The following is a 27,996-nucleotide window of genomic DNA, read 5'->3' as shown; positions in this document are numbered from 1 at the left end:
AGTGTAATTACCTCAAAAGGAAATAGAGGTGCTGTTAGGAAGGCAAAACAAATACATTTTAAAAAAAAAAAGGTGGGGGAGGGTGTAGGGGGTTTACTCCACACTTAAAAAGTCTTTCTTCAAAAATTCCTTAAGAATATAACTAGACAGCAGTAGATCACTAATTTCTTAAGACTGTATTAATTAGTAACTGCCCACACACAGCCAAAGAGAGCATTCACCCAGGTTCTCATAAAATTTCCACCTGACAATGTTTTACTTCCAGACACCTCACTTCTATTACCTGAAAGTCATCTTTTCATTTGATTCCTCAAAACAAAGCAGAATTTGCCCTTCTTCAGTAACATTTCCATTTTGGAAACATTACCATGAAGCTTCCAAAAAAAACAGACTTCTCAAAATATCTAATGAATAAATTCATAAGGATGCTAATATTGATGTTGATGATGATGATGATGACAGCAATACACACAGCAGCCGCAGCCAATAACATCTACTGAGTACTTATCATGGCCCAGGAATTGTTCTAAGCCCGTGACACATAACCGATTCATTTAATCCTCACAATAACCTTATGAAGAAAACAATATTATTATTATCCCTATTTCAAAACTAGGAAACTGAGTTACAGAAGAGGTAAATAACTTCTCCATGGACTAATAGCTAATAAGCCAAATCAGGATTAAATCCATGTCTGACTCAAGAATACCATCTGAAGAAAGGAATTTCATTCAGAATAGAGGAAATGGACTGTACCAGTATGAAAACATTCTCCAAGAGGAATGTGAACACCATAACTATACCTAAAAATCACAAGGTTCTAAAGATTGCTACATGATCACTAACTATAATAATTGAGGAGAATTTACTTTTAAAAGCTATCAAGTACTGCTTTATTCCAAGCTGTGGCTCAATGGTCAGAGATATATAAGTTATATAGCTGAAAATAAGAATTATCTACTTCTTAGGATAGGCTTTTCTTCACTAGTGGCCAACCATTACAGAAAAATTCCAATCCAACCAGCTTTCATGCACCAGAGTTTAGTCATTCCAAAGCAAATCTTCAAAATGGTATTTTTATAGCTAGTGATCAGATTATTCAAAACAAGTTTCTCCAATTTCCCTGTAAAATTCTTTTTCACTCTCAAAATAAACATTAAAAATTCAGTCCCAGAAGTAGATCTGTCATAAAGTTAGGAATAACTTAAAATAGAAGGTAAATCAAAATGGCTTTTCAACTTTAACTAAAGTGGTCACAGTTATGATTGCTATAATAAAAATGACAGAAAAAAAACTAAAATTGTCAAAAACATAATTGATGATGAAAACAATTGTAAAATTATGGCATATTTCACCCTGGCCACCAAAGACTCTTGATGAAACTGCAGCCCTATAATTCCCCAGAATGAATTCTTTAAATTAAAATACTTCATGCAGAACAGAAATTAAACAATGAATCAAAGAACAATGCTGTACAGCACTATGCTTATAAATATACCTAGCAAAGAGGAAACAATTACATATTTTCATGTAAAAACCAACTGGATTGTAATGTTTCACAGGAGGCTGAGTAAGTACTTTTCCCATTGCTTCCAACTTGGAATTTCATTTCCTGTAACTCCCTTAAGGTCCACAGTGACTGGGTGGAATGGTATTAACATACACACTGGCTTTCTCTATCCTTTCTACAAAACTAGGTCCTCCATGCAACTGCACAACTGACTTTCACGATAAATTTCATCCAACCCAATTCAAATGCCACTCTGCATTTTATTTTAAATGCTTTACTTCGCCAGCTGGGTTTATTTAACTATTGACTAGAAGTGGTATGAGTGCACTCTTTTTCCACTTGGCATTAATCTTAGTAAACTTAGGTCTATCCGAATGTCTTAGCTGCTGAGAAGAAAGCAAAAGTCAGCAAGCATACAATTGCATTTGGCTACCCTCAGCACATCATTTTATTTCCTCCTTCTCTCTGCTAACTATTGCTCAGCACTTTTGCCTAAGAGGGAGGACAAGCAGGTGGTTAAGGAAGTTGTCCTGTCAGCTCTATCTTTAACCCAAGTGTTTAAATCTCTGAATAAAAGCAAAATCAATGTTGAAAAGGCAATGTTTGTCAAGGCCATGTAATAAATACACTTACCTTTACAGACTGCTCTCAATGGATTTCCCTTCTTTGCTGAGCTTCAAAGCTACAAAGAGATAAAAATGAAAGCACTGAGTTATCTGCAAGTAAAACACAAACATTTTCTCTCCATGTTTCTAAGTGGAATTTCCATATGCCACGGTATGTGGTGCTAGCCAAATAAACCATTGATAAAACTGTGCCTCACACATCCGCAAGAGAGGCCAATAAAAGACAGACATAAACTAAAACTGGCATACACATCTACCCATAATTAAATCACACAAACCTGGCCAGCTCTACAGTCAAATCTTTTGGGGTGTGAACTCAACAGAATGGGAACAGCTTATAAAGTGCAAAGATGAAAATCAAATTAAACATTATGCAGTACATTCAATCTGATCAAGCATTTTATTCTCTTACTTCTTTCGTCATCATCATCATCTTGCACACTCTATTTCCATTTCCCTGAAAAAGTTTTACTTGGGGAAGCCTACTCCACTTATATGAGTTGCATGGTCCTCCCAATGCAGACTTCACCACTTGCTCCCATGAGTACACATGTGCAAGCTTACAGGTACAATCCCCCTACCTCTAGGTAGAGCATGGTCTTCTCTCAGTAGAGAGAAACTCACAAAACAGAGGAAGCCACACTTGACATTTCAAATGAAATCTCGACATGTTAAATTAAACTTCATGTGACCAAAACATACTATGCACTGACCACAAGCAAGTTGGCATGATAGAGATGGTCTAAATTGCAGCTGTTAAGCTGTTAAACTGTTACTGTAGTCCTCCCTTAGCCTCAATTTCACTTTCCCATTTCAGTTACCCCCAGTCAACCATGGTCCAGCAGCAGGTGATCTTCCTTCTGATAAGTCATTAGCAGGTCAATAGCAGCCTAATGCTACAGCCCAATGCCTACGTCATTCACCGCACTTCATCGCATAGGCATTTTATCACCTCACATCATCACTAGAAAAGGAGTACAGTACAATAGATATTTTAAGAGGCAGAGAGACCACACTAACCTTTTATTACAGTATATTGTTATAATTATTCTATTTTGTTATTAATTATTTTTGTTAATCTTTTATTGTGCCTAACTTATAAGTTTTATCATAGGTATGTAGGTACAAGAAAAAACATAGTATACATAGGCTTTGGTACTATCTGCAGTTTCAGGCATCCACTGTGGGTCTTGGAACATGTTCTCGACAGATAAGGGGGTGCCTACCGTAATACTCCTTAAGGGTGCAAGGAGTCGATTCTATAGCAGTCCAACATTATCATATGGTGACTCAAAAGCCAAAAAATAATTGGAATAGGCATCATTTGCTCATTCTTGGCTAGGTCCGAACATCTCCTAAAGGTACAATAGTTGAAATGGCCAACCACTCCATGATTTTCACATAGTTCTTTTTTTTCCTTCAATAGCCTGAGTAACCACTTTAGCCCTTACTCAGCTATTTCCCTCAATCCCCCCGCATCCCCCTATCCCACCAAAGAACCTATTCCCACTGATGCACGGCCACCAAAGAACAAGGCCAGACTTCTGTCTGTAATGTAAATCTTGGAATGTTATTACAGGAGGTCAGACCCCTCCATGGGACAGCATCAGAAATATCTCCTACCCCCTCTGTTATGTTAATTACAGTAGAGTTGAGGGAGGACTAGTTAAAAATAGTATAATACTGCATTTTGTAAAATCTGTGAGATTTATGATCTGATAACAGAGACTGAGCTGTATTCCTTTCCACTTTTAACACACAGAAATGTTAAACAAAATATAGTTAAAATTATACATATACACACATATGTATGTATGTATCTCCAAATTGCCAAGCTCAAAAGAAAGGGAGAAAACCAATATGAAAAGATAATGAATGTAAACTTTCTAGAATGAAAGACATGAATCCTCTTAAGAAAGCCCACCAACACCTCAACAAAATAAATAAAAGCAAATCTACACATAGATACATAAGAAAGAAACCACAGAACACCAGAGTTAGACAAAAAGTCTTAAAGTCAACCAGAGAGAAAAAAACAGGCTCCTTGCAAAACAACTTGTCATCAGCAAAAATAAAAGCAAGACAGCAATGAAATAACATGTTCAAAGTATCAAAAGGAAAGAAAAGTTCAGTGAAAATTCTACAGCCATGCTAAACCTATGATCATTCAAGAATGACAGAGAAATAAGGACATTTTTCAGAAAAGACCATTCCCTGCTCACAGTAGTTTACTTTTGCTGAAAGAATTACTACAAGATATACTTGAATAAGAAGGAATTGATTGCAGATGGAGGAAAGGAGGAACAAAAAGTAATGGCAAACAAAGAAATTCGCAAGCATGATTGTAAATCTAGTAATTTAATAATAAACAATGGGTAATGAATAATTATTATTAAACTCTGGTTGTAAAAAGTGAACAACAATAGTAACAGCCAATCTTTAGGTTTTGCAAATAAGATGAAATAAGTGATTGGCTACAAACATGGACAAAAGGGAAAGGTAATGAATTGTTCAAGAGGAAGAGAGAAACACTGATTAAGTTGTTAAAGATATGCATTAAAACTACAGATTAACTTGTTAAGGATAACCAGCATTTCTTTCTCTATGTATATAACCAAAGATACCCTTGCATATATGTTCACAGAGGTACATTCAAGTTTAGGGCATCACTACTAGAATGGTAACAACTGAAAACAACCCAAACATCTTCAGCGGTGCAATGAATAAATTCATTTTTATAGACTGTTACAACAGAATGTAATACAGCTTTGAAAAAATCGGTGACACAATTATATACATCAACATGTATGCCTCTCAAAAATATGATGTACAACAAAAGAAGCAAATCAAAGAAGGGTATATAGACCATCCCATACAAATAACATGTTCATAAAGGCAAAAAATAAATACTATCTTATTTTGGAATATTAACATGTTAATGGCAAAAACTGTAAAGAAAAGCAAGGGAAGATCACAGAATTCAGCCTATGTTTATCCTGAGGGCAAGAGAGGAGATACAATGGGGAGAAGCATCGGGGAGATTCTGGAATATGGTAATGCTCTATTTCTTGGCCTGAGGAGAGGTATCTGGATGTTCAGTTTATTATGTTCTTTAAACTGTAGACACACACTTACAAAAATAATTCTGTACATATGCTCTATTTCACAATGTTAAAACATAAGCATAATCACTAAAAGACTAGAAATGTCCCAACCAATGGAGGGAAAAATACAGAAACTATAAAACGTAATCATTTCTCTGTGAAAGACTGGGATAGATGGGATAAAGAAGCAAGAGAAAGCACAGTGAATAGAAAACACAAAAGAAAATATTTAAAGTAAGTTCAAATATGTCAGGAATCAGGATAAATGAATTAAATACATCTGCTAAAATTTTTTCAAAATGGATTTTTTTTAAACCTTGCTATGTGATGTTTATAAGAAACACATCTGAAACATAGAATTTCAAAGGAAAAGTATAGAAAACTCTATACCAAGCAAATAGGAACCAAAAGACAGATGGTGTCAATAAGTTAATGCTAGGCAAAAATAGAAGTTAGCAATGATAGAATAAGTATTTGCATCGACTATTGTATATAATGTACTACCAGAGAATTAATGACTTAGAAATAATAATATTTTCTCTCTTGCGGTTTCTGTGAAACAGGAATTCTGACAGGGTACCACAAGCCAACTTTCTATATGCTACAATGTCCGAGGCCTCAGCTGGAAGACTTGAAAGCTGGAGGCTGGAATTAGCTGAAGGCTCATTTTCTCAAATGTCTTGCCAGTTATTGCTGAGGGTTAGCTGAGACTGCAGCTGGGACTGCCAGTTGAAATGCCCACTGTGACCTCTCCATGTTACTTGAGTCTCATGACAGCACAGTGGCTGGATTCCCAAGGCAGGAGTTCTCAGAACAAGAGTGAGGTGGAAGCTGTATTCTTTAGGCTTGGAAGTCACACGAACACCAGATACACAGCACTCCACCGGTCAAGGATTCAATCACAAACCCCCAACCAGGTGAAAGGGAAGAGAACAAAAACTCCATCTCTCAGCAGGAAGAGTGTCAGCGTCTTGCAACACAAGAAAGAGCACATGACCTGGATAAATGTGTTAGGGCAACCCACCTTTGGAAAATGCACTCTGCCACAGCATTCTTTACAAGTGCACATGGAACATAAGCAAAAACTGACAGAGCAGCAAGGTGGTCTCAACAAGTGTCAAAAAACGCATATCAAAATCCTCTAATCACAGTAAAGTTAAAATACTATGAGATGAGATTTTTTAAATGTATTTGAAAATCACAATATTTATGACAGTTTTCTGAGTTGGAGTTCAACAGACCATTGAATGAATCAAATCCTGCTGCATCAGAGTCCACAGGAGTCAAAGATCAAGTTTGGTTGTAGATATATTGAATTTGAGGTGCCTTAGAGACATAGTTCTACAAGAAATATCCAAGTAGGGAGTTGGATGTATATGTCTGTTGCTCAGAGAGGAGGTTTGGAACTGGGGAGTTATCTGTTAAGTAGGAAATAACATTTGTGAGTGTCTGTCTAGGAAGACAGTACATGTTAGAAAGAAAAGAAGGTCTATGACTGACGTTGGAGGAAGTTCAACATTTTATAGTTGTGTTGAGGAGGATGAAGCCCATATAGGAGAGAGAACAGTTGCCAAAGAGATAAAACAAAAACCACAAGTGTCACAGAAAGGCCAAGTGACGTAAGTGCTAAAAATGCCCAATGTGAAGGTTATTGAGGAACTCAACGAGAACTGTTTTGTGGACTGACTGAGATAGAATTCATTTTGACGTTGGTGAAAAAATATAGGGAAGTCTTTAAGTTGAAGACAAAGAGGAAGGACAATTCTAGATACATTTGGGTGTGAAGGGGAAGAGGAGAGCAGCAACTGGAGGAGGACAAAGGAACAAAAGAGGGTTTCTTCGTGTAGTTTGTAAATAGAAAATGCCTGAATATGTGTCAAGATGCTGAAAAGATCCAGTTGAGACTAAGGGGCTAAAAGCAGAAGAGTGAGAAAGGGAAGCCAGTACTGAAGGTTCCCAGAAACTCACCAGGGACAAGTGGTGGGACTGGCCCACTTTAATCATATAATGCCTTGTGACAGACACACATGCTATTGTCTTAAATTATTTATTTCTCCTCTGTGTATATTTTACAACCTTAAATAGTGTTTAAACTCTTTAAAACCTACAACCTTTATTGACCAAACCAACCTCAGCATGCGCATGCAATGTGAGCCCCAGATTCTCTTCCAGCGTCAAACACTCAGTAAATACTTGTTGAATAAGCAAGTAAAAGTGCATCCTACAATCTCTGGGAATATCTCTGGTACCTGAACATCTCCCTTAAAAGTGTGCTAGGTATTTGAAGTAGGAGAGTATCAGGATCAGAAAATTCTTGTTATAGTGCCCACAGTACTTAACCTCTGGACAAAGTCAAACTCACTCTTTTATTCCCATGTTTGCCTTGACCTGAAAATCCAAGACCGAAACTTCTGCAGGCCATGAAGACATTTTCACCTGAAGCTACAATGCATTATATCACTTCCCACTCCCCTCATGCCTAACCCATCCCCACTTTGTTCTAGAGCAGCCCCTCTGTAACCTTCATACAACCTCCTGTGAGACAGACTAGATTTAAATGAATCAAAATAGGCTCGGGCTTCAGCTACTCCTAAAACACATAGACATGGAAGCAGAGCAGTACAGGGCAACAACACAAGCACACTGATTTATTTTGGTGGTTTTTCAGAAAACAGCTGCCCAGAAAATCTTTACCAACCCCAAACCCCTTATGCTCCATCACCCAGCCTCCCAGCTCCCTTAAAAACCAGACCAAATTTAAACAAACATCTCTCTCAAATACAGAAACCTTTGATTATGATACATCTTCTCCCAGTTGAAACCTATCTCTGGAAACCATCCAACCACACCTTACTTAGGGCAACACTGTCTAAATCTGAGGGTTTGCCTGTATTGTTGCTCTCAGCCACCTTCATCTGACTTGACTGCCCTGTTAAGGGATTGGTTATTGACCTTTAAGTCTTTACCAATTATCTACATACCTAGGAAAGAATTCCATACACTCAGAAATGAAGACAAGACATAAGAATGAAGACACTGAATAAATTCAGCCCTCATTTTCGTTCGTATGTTATGTTCAGTGAGCTGTTAGTGCAGACAAATTATTGCAACATTCTTTCAAATGACAGCGATTTTCAACTAAAAGAAGATTCTTAAACCTTTTCTATGTATTTGTGAAAACCAGGGAGCTGGAAAACACAGCCCTGGTTAAACTACCAGATGATAAATGAATATTTTAAACACACGGACTTATGTAAGAATCTGAATACAGATTTAAACCCTCACAAGGAACAACAGCAAAGACCCCAGAGACATTGTCAGTTCTCGAATATATCCCTAGTAGTTTTATTTCACTTTATATATATGTTTTTCTTATGGAGTATTTTCAGAATCTGTGAAATTCTGACATATTTAGAGTTCAGAGGGATTAATTAATTTCTAATTTTGTTATTCACCTGGAAAACTGATCAATATTGTCAAAATGTAAGTGAAACTCTTTCTGCAAGACCATATATTTGACAAAGATACAGACCACATCTGTCTTGTTCCTTATACAGTTCACATCCTCTACAACAGTGTCTGGCACATAACAGACACTCAAAAAAATTTGCTTAATAAAAGAATATTCTGAATTTGCATTACTATTGAAACTGAAAGTTGATTAAGAGTTCTTAAGCTAGAGTTAGTTTTGTTTATTTTTGTTCTTATTTTTTCCATTTTCTCTGAGCTTTCATTAGATGAAAAGATTTCTCTATGGAAGCCTACTTCTGTGGCCTGAGATACACACACACATACACACACAAAACACAACGCATCATTGCCGCACCTGTTCAGTGCTGTCATATTTGCCAGGCATTGGAGAAGTAAATTTGCCAAGTAGCATGACCTCCAGATAGTCATTAAGTGACGTCTGAGGAGAATACCAATCAGCCAATAATTAGCATCTTAAAATTCAGTTAGAGGCAAATCAAATTCCATGACATCTCAGGGAGCAGGACCCTGGCCTGGTTGGTGCCCTGGTTATAGGGAGTCAGCGACTCTGTGTGACCAGCCAGGCAGTGCTGGGAAGTACCACAGCTAGTCTAATCCCAGGGGTGACACTCTTAGCAATGTGACATTTGCACAGGGATGCCCTATCGTGGCCCCAGCATGTTTTCTCAGAATGGGATGACATTTCAAGTCAAACAGCTCTGCTGCCAATAGCACAACCCACCCATGCAAACTCTAATATAACCTGAATTTGAGAAAAAGAGGGTCATCTCAGAGAGAAACTGAGGTTGTTTAGACGCAATGTTAAAATAATCGTTAAGGGAGGTCAAACCAGACACTCACTGTTTACCTCATTTGTTATTATTCTATCATCACAAAGACCTCAGATAGTTTTTAGCCTAAGAAATAGTTCTCATTTGACCAAAATCCTGTTCCTGGAGCATCCAAACTGGATGCTTTTCAATGAATGCTGAAACCAGTTACAAAACTGTGCTACCAAGAGGTGTGGAGTGTGACTGTCAGTGCAGTGTGTCCTCACCCAACCCCCTCATGCATGTCCAACTGCGGCCCCTGCAGTTACTGCTGCCTCCAGCCTAAGGTCACCTTTGTGATACAGCTGATTCATTATGAAGGAAGAAATCGCTTGGAGAACACCAATTCCCTATTTGGTTTTTGGCTTTGCCCATGTGATGCGGGGAACGCACTGTTGAAAGGGGTCCAGGATGGAGGGCCCAATCTCCAACTAGACTAACCAGACTTCTCCAGCCTTCCGAGTAAGTGCTCTGCCTCCACGATGTGGCCCATATGTGCCTGGCATGAATAAACTCCCATCTGGAGCCAAGGGCGACTGTTCTGCCAGGCCCCCACTCCACTGCAGGGGCAGGCAGCAGCCTGTGCTCCTCCTGGCCCCTGCCCAATGCTCGGATGGCCCAGTTATGCCACTGTGGAGAGGGAGTCTGGTTGCACCCTCCTCTGAACTCTCCATCTGGAAAATTCTCTGGCCTTCTTCCCTCTCATTTTTAATCTGACAGACATTGCTGGACAGGGAAACTCAGGCACACCAAAGTTCATCTTCCCTTCCCTGCTTCTCAGCTGGCATAATTACAGGGGCAGAACAGGGCTGGCGTGGACCAGGATGCCAGGAATTAAATGAGGGTGCCTGACCACTGGACCACATTAGTCCTGTCTTCCAAAGTCTTAATTAGTCCTCCTCTACCTGGCACACCCACTTGCCTTTGGAACCCAGGGAGGTGGACAGGTAAGATGCCATATGCACAGCAAGTATTCAACAAAATACTGGTTGAGAATGGCAGTCACAAATGCCTACTGGCTCATGACTGTGCAACAGTCGGTTTTAAGGTCTGGGCCCCTGTGGCAAGATTTCTGCTCCCCTTTTCAATGCAAATAGATCTAGCAGTGTTATTCTGACTAATACTCAGCCACCAGCTCAATCTGGAAGCAGACTGATCTTAACAAACAGTGACAGACTTACTGACAGGCCATTGAGCCTGGGGACCAAAGCAAAGGACAAAAGTAAAAGGAAAGAAGGGTTGATGGCAAATGGATGAGAGGAAAAGAAACACTGAAATAAAAATGAGGAGGATTACAGAACTAGTTACCTCAGTTCTATGACTCTGATATGAGCTGTGAGCATAACAATAGACCCAGTTGTCTGGAAAATCACCGAAAGAAGACAGAGCAGCTACTTGGGAATTTTGATGCTGGGACAGACTTGGGGCTAGCAGGGGAATAGACTGGACAGCAACACTTGAGAAGTTTTAAAAGACAGTGAGTAGTAATTCTGTTCTGCACCCCTTGAATTACAATGACACACCAAAATTTGCTATTTTTCTAAGAGGACATTGACAGATACAATGGAAACTCTGACTACATTTTTCCCCTCTGCATTCATTATGTCTGGCCCTTATCCACAGGCCTATTGCAGAGTAAATTGGATTTTGGATCACTGGTACTGAGGCACTGTAATTAATTAACAATAAAAACATAATATTTACATCCAGGCCTAACAATATCTGACATTTAAACTATTCTGCCAGTCGGGCAAATTCCATTCGACAAATTTTCATTTTAATGAACATGACAGGCCACAGTTTACATGATAGGCCAAGGAGCAGACCAAGTTGATCTCTTGGCATGTGCTTTCAAGGCCTGGCCGTGCTGCAGGACAAACAAGCTAGGAGAACTATCAGAAAAACGAGAAAACCTAATCCCTAGTTTCACCTAGACAGACTAAGGACACATGTCCCCCAACAAAGATCCTAGTATGAAACTGTCCTGGTTTCCTGTACAAGCTCAAAGTCAAATACCTACTGTTCCTTATGATGATCCACTGGATAATTTTTCTATCTTTGTGCTGCTGACATATTCTTCGGGATACTAAAATCCCTTAGTCCTTCCTAATTAAAAAGTGATAAACATTTTACAAGGCATCCAATAATATGTAAAGTACACAAGAGTTGGAACTGATGCAGCTTTTCCAGTTGGCACAAGACTGGTCTTCCATGTTTTGCCAGATGGTGTATCTCTCAAGTCCCCAATCTCTGATTCAAGTAAGGGACATTGTCAATATGACACTAAAGCACAGACTACCCTTAAATGCTATCTTATTGTGCATTATACTAACACCAAGGGCCTAACATTTTTTTCTTGCTGAAATTTTCACAGCTAAAAAAGTCTTCATTTCTCATGACTCATTATTCAAACCAACAGAAGATGGTACAAATGAGGAGAAAAACCTCATCACCATAAGAACCATGAAGATTTGCTGGAAACAAGTATCAGAGACCAGACAGACTGAATTCCTGTCACTCCTCTATGGGTTACTGGCTAAAGGTGAAATAATGGGGATTTCTTCAAACCTATCTCCACTACCCCAAAAATGTGGAGGTAAAAGACAGAGATAAAGATTAAAAATGCAAAGAAAGCAAAACAGAAGGAAGCTTAATAGATGTAAGAGACAGTGAAAAACTAACAACAAATTGTCAGTAGGAGTCTTTCTTATTGGAAAGGCCAAAAATTTCTAGTTCCCGTATCTACAGCACTCTTTATCCTAGCTTTTACATCAATTCAAAAGAATGAAATGAAATTCCACTTTAAAAGTAAGACTATTTGGAATATGGATTTGGTTCATGGGTTCTAATCTCAGCAATTGAAATAGCCACTTCACGGTGATTTGTCTTCAACTGTGCCTTTGAATAGGTCCCAAATGGTAACTATGCTCCATGTTACTTCTAGATATGGCCATGAAACTAGAACTAATATTAAGTCCTAAAAGGATAATAGCATTTCCACATTATAACCTATTTTTGAATTGGTAAAGTTTCAATCAAGTTGACAATGTGTCTAGAGTGTGGACACACACACACAAGTTACAGTAACAATCACATGTTCCAGGGCCCTATTAAGGAACACTAAGATAAGTACTATTATGAACTCTATTACACACTGAAGAAAGGGCAATTAAAGATAACCAACCTCCTTAAGAAGTGAAGTCCAACGTCACAGGCGGGTAAGTGACAGGGCTGAGGTGTAAATCCAAGCCTATCTCCCTCCAGAGCCTGTGCTCTACACAACACAGTGGCATATGATGACATTCACAAGGGAGACAGCATGAAAGAATTGATTCCTTTTGGCAATAGTCAAAATATCTTTTAAATATCAGGTATAAAACATTTTCAGCCCACCAGATGCTTATTTAATTTTGAAAAATCAATTTTAATGGAGCTGCTATAAGAAGTAGTTTAATGTTTGCTAATGCCTCATTTATCCTTGAAAAAACAAAAGCCTTACATAGAAAAGATTCATTTCTTAAAATTGAAAAGAAAAACAAGACCCTAACTGGATTGAATTGAAAATGTTTGACAGAACACATATGAACAGAATCTGTAACTTTAACATGCCTTTGTGGAAGGTATGTGCTAAAATGGTCATATCAAATTCAAGACACAAAAGACTTAACATGCTTATTGTTGTAAACAAAGGCATTTGGTTAAATGAAAGTTCCATCAAAGCTTAATAACCAAATTCAAGTGAACATAAAGTAAAGGGTTATATACTTTCTGCGATTTCAGTAATAGCTAATCTAATAATGGTAAATGGAGGTTATTGTTGATTCCTTTGCCTCTGTTTCATAAATTAGATAAAGCAACCTGGCAGTTACAGTACTTCAGAGTTTTATTTGACTAAGTGATTTTAAAGCTATCTCAAAATATAACAAAGTCATGACTTGTGTGACTGCTGAATTGTACCTTGCTTTCCATTGCCACATCAGTACTTTTGGCCAGTATTAAGTAAAAAACTTCCTGTGAACTAAAGCTATTCTACACAGCTCAATTTATATCTACAGAACCAACCATTTACAAAGGAAAAGTGTCATTGATACAGTATTATCTGATATTCCATTTCACCAGGGCCAAACTTGTAAAATATAAACCATAAGAGAAGTCCAGTGTTATTTACTTCTTTGGATCCAAAACTCAGAAACAGTAGAATTTCTCTGCTAAATGATTTCTCATAGCCCATTTCCAATGTTCTCATACAGTTCACCCATTTGGAATACTATCCCTAGCTGAAGAACACACAGAGCCCATGCTCTGCAACCTGTGGGATGCATCTCCAAAGGCAAAGGTATCTCATCAGGCAGCTGAGGAGTGGTGACATGAACCAAGGCATTTTCCTTACTGAAAGAATGTTCTAATCAAATCTCAAGTCTTTTGATAACCCCAAACACTTCCCTAGCCTTTGCACTTTGAGTTGAGGCTTGCTCTGCAGTTCTGAGAGCTGATGAGTTGCCCTTCACAGAAGCAGTCTATTTTCCTGTATTTTCCCCTTGTGCCCTGATATGGTTACTTTCAATTACCCTGATAGCCCAGGAAGAAAAATATCCTTCTCTCCATATTTCATTCACATAATAAGAATCTGCAAGCTGTTCTGTATGACAGATGAGGCCTGTGAGCTGAAGCAACTTGTTCCGCCTGTCAGCCTCCAAGAACCCACAGCAATGAGATACAATCGTGATGACATTACTAGAGAGGAAGTGGGTCAAATACATGGCCACTTTAAAACAGAATGTCAACTGTTCTTTCTGCTTCAGTAATTTGATGCAGTGGTACCCACCAAAATAAAACCAGAAAGAAAAGAAGAGAGGTACTTACTGCTATTAGGGTACACACACACACACACACAAATGCAAATACAGTTAAAATGACTATTCCTGTAAGTCCTTAAATGACTCAGCCTCTGACCAATAGTCAACAAAAGTTTAGTATCTACTAAGTCAGACACCAAACTAGATAGAGTATTGAAATGAGACACAGCCCCTGCCTTTATAGTCTAAGGTAATGAACACACATTAACCAAGCAATTGAAATTGATATAGTGAAGACTGCAAATGAAGTACAAGGTATGAAGAGGGCTTATAAGATAAGAACTAACCATATCTTATGGGTCTTATGGAATAAGTTTCCGTGTGGAAGAGACAGTGAAGCTAAGACCTCAAGTACAATTAGTAGTCAGGTTAAGAGGGGAAGAGAAAGAGTTCGGAGCAGAAGGCCTTTCTCTTCAAATGTTTCCTTTCAAAGAAAGCAAGGCCTCAAGATACAGCAAAAGTATAATGGAGTAAATGAAGCAACGAAAACACCACTGGGAGCAATTACCTTTTCCTTGTTTTAACCCCTCACTTTAAAAAAATTTAATTAAAAAAAAAAAACATTTTAAAAAGCATTGCTTTGCCTCAGTCCTATCATTGCCACATAAGAGCAAAGTTATCATAACCACATCTTGCTGATCTAAATATTAAGGTAGATTTGACGTTTTAAAAAATCTTATTTATCTTGACTGTACTGGTTAAAACCCATGGGTTATTTTTAAAAACATGTTTTGACAGCAGTGAAAGTTGCAGCATATACAACACCAAGTGCATAAATTTGTTCAGGGGACAAGTACATGAAAATTAACAGGAACAGCTGGTAAATGTGATTTACACACACACACAAAGACTCTATTAACTACAATGCCACAACACATGGAAATTAAGAAGAAAATGGTTCTCTTCTCTCACTCTTTGGTCATGAAAATCCTGATCTGTTCTTGCAGAAAATTGTTTTGGATCATCATTCATCTCGCTACAGCTTACAACTTTTTTCCATGGATTCAACAAATTGGAATGGAGAGGGGGAAATGGATTTATTCATGAGTATGCTTGCTCATTCTACTAAACCCCCAAGTGTGATGTTTGGACTATTTCTTTCCAAACTCAAAATCCATCCATAGAATCCAAAATCAATAAAAATTGCATTAGCATAACTGAGGGCTGAATTTGGCCTTGGAAATTCAATGACTGAATACGGCTACTAGTATGAGATGAGTTTTTTTAAATGTCTTTCACTACTAATTACTGGCAATGACTTTAGTTAGCAGTTGCTCTAAAATGAACACAACCTAGGGCTACTCTAAAGAAATACAATATACGAACCATGAGAATTAATAGCCACATTCCATCCTGTTACTTAGGTCTTCTCTAGAGTTCAGTTTGGAAGAGATATTTTAAGATTGGTCAAATCAGAAAGTACCTACAAAAGGGCAACCAGAATGATGGGGGGTTGGGGTGAGGGAATATGAACTTCACATAAGGAACAAGTAAAGTACCAAGGGAGATACAACCTGCAGAAAAGTAATGAGAGACACAAAAAACTGGCTTCTTATATCCAGTGGACAATTCATTGATAAAGCCATTCCATTATATGAAGCACTTCCTCTGTGCAAGGCACTGAGCAATCAATGAAGATACACTACTCAGCAAGAAAGCTTGTCTTTCACTATAATAAATTATATATTCTAATTATAAAATTATAATTGTATATATCATTAATATACAAATTACACTATCTATTATCCTTTAAGAAAAAATGGACTTTCTCTGTAGCACTTCATGAGATATGGCATAACAGAGCAGAGTGGAGATTCTGGAATCAGAGCACTAAAGTCAAAGCCTGCAATAGGTCATTTTGTGACCCCCCAAAAATTATATGTCTGAATCAAATCCCAGGAGCCTGCAAATGTGACCTTATTCAGAAAAAGGGTCTTTCCAGGTAGAAGTTACAAATCTTGAGATGAGGCAGATCATCCTGGATTATGGGGGAGGGCCCTAACTACAATAACTACTGTCCTCGTAAGAGAAAGGCAGATGGAGATTTGAGACAATAAAAAGAGGAAAAGATATAGAGAAGGCCAAGTGAAGGAAGCAGTTATGCAGCCACAAGACAAAGAATGCCTAGAGTCACCAGAAGCTAGAAGAGACAAGGAAAGAGTCTTCCTTAGAGCCTTTGGCAGAAATGTACACGTTCTGGCACTCTGTGACATTAAATTCCTTAAAAAGAACACAGGACATCATTTTCTATATCAGCCACCATCCCTTGGATAAGAATGGAAGAGTTGCTCTTCACCCAAACAGAATATGAAAATATTTCACAAAGCTAGGGGAAAACAAGCCAGTAGGCCTTCAAAGAAGATAAACCTACCTTTGGAATTTTCTCCCTTCTTGGATTCAAAGTATTTCAGACACTGCCAACTACACCCTGGGATGTAAAGTAAAACTGTCCAGCAGCCCAGCTCTAGGAAATTAAGACATAGCTGCCTACTCCTATTAGTGGTATAGCCACAGAATGTCACGGTTCACTTGGGCCTGGTTTAAATAAAAAGACACAGGTTTCAATAAGGCTAGACAGGAGAATAGATAAATAAAACTGAAATATTAGCATAATAGAACATTATACAGCAGTCAAACCAAATCAAGTAAAATATAGAACAGTGTATATTCTGTGTTACTTTTTTGGTAAGAAAGGAAGGAAAATAATTTAGGCACATTTTGGCTGTGTGCATTAAAAATACTGAAGAGATACAAAAGAAACTAATAAAAATGACTACCCTAAGGGAAATGGGAGCAGAGATGAGAAAATGGGGACAGGACCTGGAGTAAAATTTCCCTCTATGCTTTTCTGTATTACTTTGATTTCTGATCCTGATGAGTGTGTTACCTACTCAAATACATATACATATATTCAGTATACTGAAAATTTTTTTTAAAAAGTAAAACAATGTTATAATAAATCACATTGCTGGTCACAGTATAAAATGGTACATCTGAAGAGGGCAATGTGATGATTTACAACAAGGACCTTAAAACTGGCATTTCCTTGGACCCAGCACTTCTACTTCTGAAAGAAATTTATCTAAGGTAATAATGAGAATGAGAGTTTTATACATGTACACACACACACACACACCACAGTTGTTCACTGCAGAATTATCTGTCATAGTTAAGATTTTGAAATAAACCTAAATGTAAAATAATAGAGAACCAGTAAAAAAAATACGGATCACTCAAATAATTGAGCAATATTTAGCTGTTTAAATTATACTACAGAACATATACCTGGAGATATAGAAAAACATTCATAGTGTATTTTTTAAATCATTCATTAACTGCAAAAATTTTAATGCATCTACTAGTGGTAGGCACTGCAATAGATGCTGATTAGAAAGGCCAGTTACAGAGCAGTACATAAATGGATAATCCCACTTTTTTGTGTATTTATAATGAAAAAAGAAGGATAAACACCAAAATGTAAGCAGTGATTATTTCTTGATGGTAAGATTATGGGTGAAATATACTTTCTAAAATAATCATATGTTACTTCTGCAATAAGAGAAAAAAGCATCACTTTTTAAAATCAGACTAACTCCCAAGACCAAAAATGTGTCTCATTTATCTCTGTCCACTCACCCCTCCCTGACTCCCTGAACACAAGTATGCTGACTTCAGTCATGGCTATCCTGTGACCATTAAGAAAAGGCCAAGAACACTGTTGCTACACTCTCCTTGACATCTCTAATCTGCTACACTAAAGACAGAGCTACACATTTCTAGATTTCTTGTTATGTGGGAGAAATAACCTACCTTAAATCAAATTTTCTGTTACTTGCAGCTGAAAGCATTCTGAGCTGACAGGGTAACACACCAAATAATACAAGACATGTTAAGGCTGGTACCAGCAACCCAACAGGTTTATTTTGACCAAGTAGAACCTTTAGACAAATGTTGTCAATTGCTCTATCAGCTTCCAGCTCCATAGTCGATTCTATTAAGTTCCTAGGAAATAGAGCCTAGAAGAAGCTGTTAGTGGGGATTCTAGGTACACAGGGACCACTACCTACAGTGAAGAAACACAAGGTAGCTATTCCTACAAGCTCACAATATGGCCCAGCATTTCCATTTCTGAGAATGCACACTAAGAAAAAAAATCATAGATAAAAATATTGTTCATTAATATATATCAGAAATAGGGGTGGGAGATACAAACAATTGAGATAGGTGAAAAAATAATTCCATTTTCTATCAGCAGAGAACTTTGAAGTCATTAAGAACATAAGAAAATGCATACAAGCGACACCAATGAGTGAAAAATAGGTAATAAAACTATATGTAAAATGTGATCCCGCTTTAGAAAACTAACAGAACAAACAAATCTACACATGCAATTAAAAAAAGATGGAAAGGGCATTCATTGAAATATTGATAGTGCTATTATGAGGGAGTAAACTAGCAGTGTTCTTTTATTTTTTGAGCTTTGTCTTTTTTTTCAATCTTCTAAAATGAATTTCTTTTCTTATGCAGTTAGTAAAAAAAGTTTCTTTTTTTTTTTAATAGCACCATCTCTTAGAATAATCTAAGCCCTCTGACCAAGAGGTTGGTTCATTGACACCAACTTTGTCTAATATCTACCCACAAATCCAATGGAATTAACAAGCAAAAATTTGTTTTTGTGTTTAAAAACAGACTGATGCTAACAGCTGCAAGATAAGCTACAGAAAAAGATAAAGGAATTTTATGTTTCCAAGTGAATTTGCATTATATAAATGCAAATATGTTTTAATTCCATAAATATAGTTTTGATGCTGCTGATTTGAGAAAAATATTGATGCTTCCTTAAATAAGTCCATTCTATACTGAAATTCATCCCCTTACATGAAATGTAATGATCTTCAAAATAATCAAAGTAAATGATGATTTGCTATGTCATTGATAAAAAGCAAGTCCATTGACATCCTTGTCTTGATCCATTAGACTCCATTCTACAGAAATAGTAGCTATCAAGCAAGTTTGACCTTTCTACTACCCAAGCACATCAGCTACTAGGGCTCAAGCTCCCAAGTCAGAAGACCTCAGTCCTTATCCCAGACCCATCACTTGCCAGCTGGGTGTCCTTAAGCACTTAATCTCTTTGAATTTCAGTTTTCTCATCTATCAATAGGAATAGTAAGAGAGTATCTACCTCATAGAGTTGCTGTGAGGATGAAATGAGAGAATCCACACAAAGGTCTTAGATAATGGTTGGCCCATAGTAACATGATAAAAAGTAAGGTCACCTCTAACTTGATTTCAGCTCATATGTGTAGCTAGATCATGGACCTGGAACATTAGATTCCTTATTTTTTTACTTTTAACAAAATTTTTTTTTTACTTATATAAGGTAAAACATATAATAGTTAAAATCAAATGACGATACATAGCTTTTAGGAAAAAAAAAATCTCTTGCCTCATTTCTTCCTATTTCCCACCTGTCATCCCCAGAGGTATCTGCTTCAACAATTTTAGTTGTCTTCTATTCTTCTCATTTCCCACTGTAGATATATCACACTTCTCTCCAGCTTTATTGAAAATAATTGATATATATCACTGTATAAGTTTAAGGCATATAACAGTAAGGGTTGACTTACATATATTGTGAATTAATTAACACAATGCCATCATCTTATAAAGACACAATAAAACAAAAAGGGAAAAAATTTATACTTGTGATGAGAACCCTGAGGATCCATTCTCTCAACTTTCCTATATATCATACAGCAGTGTCAACTGTAGTCATCATGTTGCATATATTCCTAGTACTTCTTTATCTAATAATTGGAAGCTTATACCTCTTGATTGCCTTCACCAGTTCACCCTTCCCCACCCTTCACCTCAGATAACCACAAATCTGACCTTTTTCTTTGCATTTGGTGTGGGTCCTTAGAGGTTTTTTGTTTGTTGGTTGGTTGCTTTTTGGATTCCACATATAATTGAGATCATACAGTGTTAGTCTTTGTCTGACCTATTTCATTTAGCATAATGCCTTGAATAAAGCCCATCCATGTTGTCACAAATGGTAGGGTTTCCTCATTTTTTGTGGCTGAATAATATTCCTACATGTGTGTATGTGTGCACGTGTATGTGCATGTGTGTATCTCATCCATCAATGAAACTTAGGTTGTTTCCATGTCTTGGCTATTGTAAATAATGTTACTATGAACATAGGGTTTCAGACATCATTTTTGTGTTGGTGTTTTTGTTTCCTTTGTATGTATGGAACATTACATTCTAAAGAGGCTCCAGCATTCTGATTTAAGAGCCCATGCTGGGTACAGATACTTAACTTTTAAATACAGACTGACATCATTTATTTAATGTTCCCTATGAAATATGAGATAGGCAAAATGTTGGGTCTTACAGACCAAAGAAAATCTGCTTCAGCATGTGTATTAGGGAAATTATCCTTATTCACCTTGTCCTATCTAGTTCTTTACAAAAAGCACCACTGTATTCAAGATATTGTGACTAATAATAAAAATAAGTTAAAATCATCACTGACATGCATTTGGTGCTTACTATGTACCAGGCAATGTCTTATGTATTTTTATGTATTATTTCATTAAATCCTTACAATCAATCAATGAAGTACGTTCTTTCATTATTTCCATTTTTTATATGAGGAAATTGAAGCACAAAGAGTCAGAGAAGTGCTGAGTCAAGATATAAACATAATATGTAACAATAACAATAATAAAACAATAATAACAGAGCACCCTCATTAAATCCTTGTGATGTACCAAACACAACCTGGATGCTTTCCAACATCATCTCTTGTGTTTATGACAAGCTTGCACTATTTCCATTTACTGGACAAGAAAACTGACACTGAAGTAAATTAGGTAAGCTAAGATATAGGCCTGTCTAGCCCCAAAGCCAGCTATGCCCTTCTGCAGAGGGTTAAGGGGAAGGGCTTAGCAGATTCCTGAAACTCTCTAACTGGTCATAAGATGTTGGAGAGACACAAGACTCCAGAATTGTCAGATTCAAGCCCCTCACTTTAAAGATGTGGAAAGGGAGGCACAGAGAAAGGGTAAGACTTACAAAAGGCAGTAAGAGAGCCAGAGCTAAAACCCAGGTCTCCCAACTCCCAGTACTGAGACCCTCTCACATTGAGTTGGCCAGTTCAGGCAGTGTGAGAACAGGAAGGGAAAGACTGACAGATTCAGAGTGATGGTGCCAGCCTGTCATCTCTTCCTCTACTCCCTCCTAACCCAGGGGACAGCTGTGCACACTTCCTGGCACATTCCAATCTGAGAAGAGTATAAAAGCTTGGGGAAAGAATCCACACCAAAGACAGGAAGTATTCAGAGCCCTTTCATGAGCTACCTAGAGCTTATTTCCAATATGATTCCCTTGGCTCAAGCATGAGAGGGCCTCTTTTACAGACACAAAGCACAACACAGCCCAAATCTTTGAGAACATGATCTAATTCAGCAAGTCCCCTAAATCTTTTCTGACTAAATTCACATCTTTAAAATATTTAAATTAATTAATTAAACTGTCTCAAAGAGAAATTTTTTAAAATTAGTTTTGGAGGTGTTGGATTAAAATTCATTCAGCATTATATAATCCTTGAAATATAACACTTGTTTGCTCTGATTTCTAAGCTTTCCTTTGATGACAAATATTAATATTTATCACTTTTTCTGATATTGGACTAATGAGAATCTTAAGTGTTTACGAGAAGGCATTTAAATATTACAATACACTGGATGCGTTTATTTTCTGATTTATATTCCTCTGTCTTAACATCAACCAGCATTTTTTTGTGTGCTGAACCTTGGGTGGCTGTTCAGCAACATTTTCAGTAAATTTCATATGGCCAGCACTGACGGCCTCTGGATTGATTTGATGCCCAAAGAGAATCTGGCAGTCACAAAATAACACAGTACTAGCTCTGAAAGATTAGCTCTGGGTTTCAAAGTGAAAATTGGCACACATGCCTAACTACTAGCCAGCAATAGTAAACAGAGCAACATTCCAAGTTTAATGACACCAGTCACAGGTAATATTTACTAAGTACTGAATACCTGCCAGGCACTGTGCAGGGCATGCTTTACATAAACAATCCCACTTCACCTTCACAACAACTCTAACAGCTAAGTAGCATTATCATTTCCATTTTACAAAAATGTAAGATGCAGAGAGGTTAGTACTTTGCTCGAGATTACACAGCTAATTAGGAAAGCCACAGGTCAGTCCTCAGAGCCAGAGAGTAGCCTTTTCTCTATACTCCCTTCCTTATGAGCCCCATCTGGACTCCCCAACACCTGAAAATTCCTATTATCTGTACAGCATAAATAACCATTTGCATGGAGCAGCAGCCTTCAGGTGACCTAGACTTTCAGATCTTGATGGTAATGGTGAGAGGTGACTCATTCTGTCTACCATAGGCCATTCATTGCTTTATGCATGGGGATAGAGCAAGAACCAATACTGAAAAGATCCCTGACCTTGGGGAACAGACTTTCTACAGAAGGAAAACAGACAGTATTAATGCAATAAACAGGGCCAATAAGGAGAGGAGATGGAAGGCTGTACAAGTTCAAGAAATGGTAAGAGGAGCTAAGGTCTGGGACTTCAACAGATTTCACTTACCTATAGTCCCAGTGCAACCAATACTCAGTGAACCAGAGAAGTAATGGGGGCCTGCTCAGAAGTAGGCGGCACAGTGCAAAGTGCAACGCCAAATTAAGTTAGGAATCAGATGCTAGGGAGGTGACATTGGCAAAATAGCCACTACTCCTGCCTTCACGAAGCTTACTGTCCAGAGGGAGGAGAGGCATTGATTAAAAATTAGAGGTTAAATAAAAGCTGTAAAAAAAGTATAGGAAGTCAAGGAAGCAGAAGACACAGGACCCAACCTACACAGAACTAAAAAATTCTGCCACTGACTCCCATCTGTGACCCAAAACAAGTCACTTCCCCTCTCTAGGACCAGCTTAACAAATCTGCAAATACAGGGAACTAAATTAAATGAATCCAATAACTTCCTTCAAACTCTTTTTAAAAATCCTTTGAACCTATGATTCCAACATATAAAAATTACATTATCTCTTCTTCCACCAATCAATAGATGGCCCCAAACTGCTCTACTTCCTTCCCCAGTCCCTCCATTCTGTTCCTCTGAACTCCTACAGCAATGGCTTTGTTCTTGATTTTCACTACCATTGCATTAAAACAGAATGGTGACATCCTAGATGCCACAAAGAACTGGAACCCTGCTACTGCAAGTGAGGCCCATGGACCAGCAGCATCAGCATCCCCCAGGAGCTTGTTAGAAACACAGAATCTTCAGGCCTCCCCAGGACCCTTGCACAGAGTTCTAGCCAGTCCCTGACCCACAGCTCAGCTGTTTCATCTGCACTAGGAAGCCAAATGCAGCTTATTCCTCTAGGCCAGGGAAACCTGGGTCTGTTGCCTCTTGGAAGTTCAAGAGGTTACAGGAAACCATTGCTCAGAAGCAGCTTTCTGCCTTGCACAGAGGGGCCAAGGGAGGGCCTCAGCTGCAGATGTTATCTGTAGCCACTGGCTGCTGAAGCCTCCTGGTCTTTTACTCCGTTAGCAAGCAGAGCTTAGCAACTGGGATTTTAAACTGCAGCAGCCACCTGTTGTTTTTGTATCCCCAATACCACTTGCCCTCTTCTGAAGGTGTCAGCACCTCCCATTAATCAGGGCATCTCTGTGTACAGCACTGAAAGTTGTGTACAGCACAACTCTGTTCACACGTACATTTGTAGAACCAAAAACTTTCCCTTCCCCCAATCCTACCATCTTTCGGTTGTTAGACCTCGTCCACACCATCTGCATTGGTTTCTCTCTCTTGCTTTTCCCTGCTCCCCACTCTCCTTTGGATCACTACCTCTTGCTTCCCCCAGCTCATTCCTGGGAGAGGTTGAACAGGAATTGCCAGTGCTCCAGGACTGAGAGAAACAACCTTAATCCAGAAGGTTCCTGCCTCTTCCTCTGCCTGCCTTCACACATATACACAAACCCTTGCTCCTAGGCACCTCTTAAACTTCTCCTGGCACAATCAAGCAGGTAGAGACTTAAGACAACAGCAAGTTTTTTTTGTTTGTTTCAAAACTGAAGGTATGGGAAGAAGACTTTAAGTCTCACAGAAAATGAAGATTTTGATCTTACCACATACCACACGCTTCAGGGGTCAAATGACTGCAGACCATACCCTCTTCCAGCCTGCGCCCCACTACAGTATGCAGTATGCATGCACTAAACCTCTTGAGGGAGTACTGATGCTTCCACATCCTCTGTGATGGGTTTTAGTGCCAATAGCTGTGCGTCTGTGAAACTGAAAAATATACTGAATTTTAATGGAAACCTCATTGTTAATAAAAAGAGGCAAATCAAGGACACTACTCAGAAAGAGTCTTTAAGGTCCAGAATATTGTCAGCTTGTGCCTTTTGTGAACTTCTTACCAGTTTCTCAATTTTCTCTTCTAGTTCTACTTGTTTGTCATTAAAAGAAAACTCAGCACACACACACAACATCCCTAAAATATTTTACCAATATTAAACCCTCCAACAAAAAGACTTTTCTCCATTATTTTACTACTGAGTAAACACAATAAACTAAATAGAAAAATAAAACTACGTAGTGAAATGGCCTCCTAGTCAGGAGAAAAGCTCAGAAAATGCTGAAAAATGAAATTATGGTGCAGGGTAACAAATGCAGGCCAAGAATGCTCATGAGCACTGGATATAAGGTTTTAAATATAAATATTCAGATAAAAATAAACAAAAGTATGAACATTTTCTATAAGGAAAAAAAAATCCAAGAAAGGTCCCTATATATTATGCACAGTCCAGCAAATTAAAGATATTTACTCAAATTAGCTTAAATATTTTGCCTGAAATGGAGGCTGGGGTAACTATAAAATAATAGGCTCTCTGAAAGTGGTTCATTTCAAGCTACTGAATTACCATGTAAGAATGTTACTAATAAAAATGAGTTGTATTTCACCAGAACAATAGTTTAAACCTTTTCAATAATGGGGCCATAGCTCACGAAAGTGAGACAGGGGCTATGGGTGTAGTCTGAGGAGGGTGAGGGCCTCCAGAAAAACCAAGGCAGGATATTTTCAGTCAGAGTAATGTAACTACATGCAAAGAAACCCCCCTACTAATGTGTTAAACATTCAGCTCTAGAGTCATTCTTCAGTGAGATCAGTTAACATACTCCAGATAAAGAAGAGTAGCACATGTTTTTATTATGCTCATTTATAATCATGTGTAAGATTCACTTTAACATGCTAAAAGGCCCAGGCCTATGTGCTGTCTTTCCTCCTTCAGATCTGATGAAGTGATTTTGCAAACTGGGCAAACTAATTTAGCATGCAAGCCCAGCCATAACACAGTAAAAGGCAAGAAGGATTCCGCCTTAAAAATAAGATTGCACTTAACTTACTCTTCAGCAAACAATGCCTCAGCCCATCTTGGGGTCAGGCTGAGCAGGTGGCCTTGTTTCATATGCCCCCAGACCAAGATGCTGGTATCTCAGGGAGAAATCAACAGAGCAGGAGGTTACTTGTATCACGTTAATTCTAAATATCCTAGAACCACTTAATAAGTCCACATCCCTAAGCTTTTTTTTCAAGTTCTCCAAAAATCCTCATCTGCCTATAAAACCCCTAGACAGGGCACCACCCCGGGCTCTCTTGTCCCCTCCTGGCATGAGTCAGGAGCTCTTTCCTCTCACTTTATTTCTAAATAAAAGCCTCTCCCTGGCTCTCCTACCTTGGGTGTTTGCTAAGTTCATTCTTCGACTCCACAAACAAGAACCCAGCATCAAAAACATGTAACACAGTTTCTTTTAAACATGTTCTTAAGGGGTTAATGCTTTTTTTTCCAGCTGTGAGGAAGGGAACATACTGAATACTAGGAAGAGAAACAGCCTGAAACTCTACATTAAAGAGAATTCTGACTCAGGTAAGCAAAACATACAGGAGATACAAGGTGTGTTGGCGGTGTGGGGGGAGCTGAAGGGAAGGGTCCCTGGTAATTAACCTCAGAAATAACCCAGGACACAACCTATAGTTCATTCCTCAAATTCCAAAGGAGTTTTGTGATGAGGTTTATATCTCTTTTCACTCCCAAAACCTTCAAAATGCTACTTTCTGGATATTTCATTCCCCACACATGCCTTTCACCTATTAGATGGTAGCTGATTCATTTCATGATGCTCTGTTGTTAGAATCACTGGTTCTCATTCTTAAATGTACTTCAGAATCACCTGGGAAACTGAAAAAAGAAAATACCAGTGCCTGCCTCACCTCCAGCACTTTGATTTAATTTTTAGGGATGCGACCAGCCCCAGGTGATTCTAACTTGCAAAGAGGGCTGAGAATCACTGGGTGGAAAGCAATCCAAACAGACTAAAATTATGTAAAGAAAGAGGCACTATAATTGGGCTAAATAAATTTACATTAGGAAGCAAAAGTGCCTCAAATTCCCATCTTAATCAGATATAAGATGGTACTTTAAAGATCACAGATTTTTTTTCCATCAAATTTAAAGAGAATCAATTGTGAGGGAGGAATGTATCTATTTGCCCATAATACTCAAATTTTACGAAGGTCTAAAAAATTTCACACTTCATAGGTAAGACAGAAACAAAAACAGCAGAATTAAAGGTAACCTATTCCACTTACTATTCAAAATAGATAAACAAGGAAACAAGGAACAGGGTTCATATATAGTTGTGATTTTTATTAATAACAACAAGAATAAAATCAAAGCTACTATTCACTGAGTATCAGTTACTGTGTTAAGCACTTCCCACATGTTACCTCACTGAAAACAATGTTCTGCAATAGGAATTACTACCCCCATTTCACAGATAATGAGGAAATTGAAGCTTGGTGAGATTAGGACACTTTCCCCAAAGTCACACAGCAAGTCAAATGTTAGAACCAAGATTAGAATCCAGGTCTTTTGCTCTTAAACACTCAAACAGTCTCCTAAGTACTTGCTACTTAAAGTACCATAGACCAGCAGCATCAGTCTGTTAGAAATAATGAATCTCTGCACCATTGCAGATATACCGAATTAGAATCCACATTTTAAGATCAGCAGGAGATTCATATGCACATTATAGGTAAAGAAGCACAGACTTACCTGGTTTTCCCAAATCAACTATTACCTCTCACAAATTCATCATTATACTACATCTCTACGTTAAAAAAAAAAAGGCATTTGATTTCCCCACTTAAGACTGTTAAATCATTTCCCAAATGCTCTTGGAATAATGTCCAAAACTGTTTTACAAGATAGGTAACTGGACTCTGCAAAGTACAGCCCATGCTTGTCTCTGTAGTCTCATCCCCCACCACCCCCATCCATTGATTTTCACACCCCAGAGACCTTCACTCATCAAATCCCAACAACCCCTCTTCCCTCCCTCCCTTCCACCCTTTCTCCTATCCTTCCTTTAAGTTCTTTCCAGCCTAAAACATACCACCACCCACCACCATGACCACCTCCACACCAGCCACAGTCACTGCTGTATCTCCAGTGCAGAACAGCGCAGTACCTAGCACA

The 27,996-nt window shown here is 38.1% G+C and overlaps 1 protein-coding gene across 12 annotated transcripts in view; it reads right to left on the bottom strand.

Moving 5' to 3' along the window:
- The window catches only part of FHIT (fragile histidine triad diadenosine triphosphatase), a 1,315,417-nt gene that overhangs the window by 1,283,170 nt on the left and 4,251 nt on the right, over positions 1–27,996 (bottom strand). For all 12 annotated transcript variants that reach the window (XM_057508099.1, XM_057508116.1, XM_057508127.1 and 9 more), the window contains exon 2: positions 2,144–2,192. The gene's annotated coding sequence lies outside the window, so the exon portion shown is untranslated. The remainder of the gene's footprint in view (positions 1–2,143; positions 2,193–27,996) is intronic.

The sequence above is a fragment of the Manis pentadactyla genome, chromosome 1, assembly GCF_030020395.1.
Source record: "Manis pentadactyla isolate mManPen7 chromosome 1, mManPen7.hap1, whole genome shotgun sequence".
Classification (NCBI taxonomy): Eukaryota; Metazoa; Chordata; class Mammalia; order Pholidota; family Manidae; genus Manis; species Manis pentadactyla.
This window is presented reverse-complemented; position numbering and strand designations above follow the sequence as displayed.